Source organism: Orycteropus afer, unplaced genomic scaffold, assembly GCF_000298275.1.
Source record: "Orycteropus afer afer isolate SDZICR_OR568_19922 unplaced genomic scaffold, OryAfe1.0 scaffold00041, whole genome shotgun sequence".
Classification (NCBI taxonomy): domain Eukaryota; kingdom Metazoa; phylum Chordata; class Mammalia; order Tubulidentata; family Orycteropodidae; genus Orycteropus; species Orycteropus afer.
The window spans coordinates 8,599,108-8,600,840 of NW_006921628.1; positions in this window are offsets into that span (position 1 = coordinate 8,599,108).

The following is a 1,733-nucleotide window of genomic DNA, read 5'->3' on the forward strand; positions in this document are numbered from 1 at the left end:
CTGGCTTTTAATCCCCTTTCTCCTGCTCTTCCCACTTGCTACTTTGGGTGTCCCTGAGTTGTCTCTCCTCACTTGTAACCCTGGGGCTTACTATCACACTATAAAGAAAAAAGACCTTTTTTTTATGATTTTGAGTTTTGTTCCACATTGTTCTCCTACTCTATCTGGGATCTCCTGCAACGATCCCCCTCTGAGTGGTTGATAGTGGTAGCCGGGCACCATCTAGTTCTTCTGCTCTCATGGTCATATAGGCTGAGGATCACATGGTCTACCAATCGCTTGGATTTATAGTTGCCATGAGTCTTTGCTTTTGCTTCATTCTTCTTTGCTCTGGATGAGGAGAGACCCATTGTTGCATCTAGATGGCCACTTGCAAGCTTTTAAGACCCTAGTTGCTACTCACCAAAATAGGATGTAGAACAATATTTTTGTGTAGTATGTTATGCCAATGATGACATTTTTCATGTTGTGCTACCATTATTGCTATCCTTTTCCAAAATATTCTACCACCTATTAGTATAAACTCAATGTCTGTCAAACAAAAGCTTCCCCTTTTCCCCCTCCCTCCTACCCCTGATAAACATTTATAATCTTTGATATATATATATGTGTGTGTGTGAGTGTGTGAGTGTGTGTCTTTTTCTTTTTTTTTCAACCTATCTAGAAATTTTTCCTCCCCTCCCCTCTCATCCCTGGTAACCAACAAAGAAAGTTTCCTTCTATGTATAAACCTTTCCTTGACTTTTTGCAGTAGTGCACTAATACAATATTTATCCTTCTGTGATTGACTTATTTCACTCAGCATAATGTCCTCCAAGTTCATCCATGTTATGCAGTGTTTTGCATATTCTGCATTATTCTTTAGTATTGCATAGTATTCCATTATGTCTGTCTACCAGTTTGTTTATCCATTCCTTGACTGATGGGCACTTAGGTTGTTTCCATCTCTCTGCTATTGTGAATAGTGCTGCGATGAACATAGGTGTGCATGTATCTATTCATGTCCTGCCTCTTTCTTCTTTAGGATATATATCTAGTAATGGGATTGCAGAGCAAATGGTATTTCTATTTCCAACTTTTTAAGGAATCACCATACCAATTTCCACAATGGTTGTATCATTTGCCAGTCCCACCATCAGTGTATGAGAGTCCCAGTCTCTCCATATCCTCACCAGCATTTGTTATTTTCTGTCTTGTTGAACTTTGTTATTATGCTGGGGTAAGATGGTATCTCACGGTTATTTTCATTTGCAACTCTCAAATGGCTAATGATCATGAATATTTCTTCATGTGTTTATTGGCTGCTGAATATCTTCTTAGGTGAATTGTCTGTTCATGTCTTCTGCCCATTTTTTAATTGGATTGTTTGTCTTTTTGGTGTTGAGTTGTTGGGGTTTTCTATAAATTTTAGAGATAAGTCCTTTGTCTGATATGTCATTACTGAATATTTTTTCCCATTCTGTAGGTTCTCTTTTTACTCTTCTGGAGAAATCTTTTGATGCACATAATAATTTAATTTTTAAAAGGTCCCAGTCATACTGTCAACCACTTGGAAGGGGATATATGTAGGAGATCCTGGATAGAGAGGGAGAACAATATGGAACAACACTCAAAATCATTTGGAGGAAAATAAAAGGGGGGACCAGGTTTCCTGGTCCAATAGAGCCTGGTGGAACCACTGATACTATGGCCCCTAGCTGCCCTTCAGGTCTGGAATTGAACCCACACCTGTG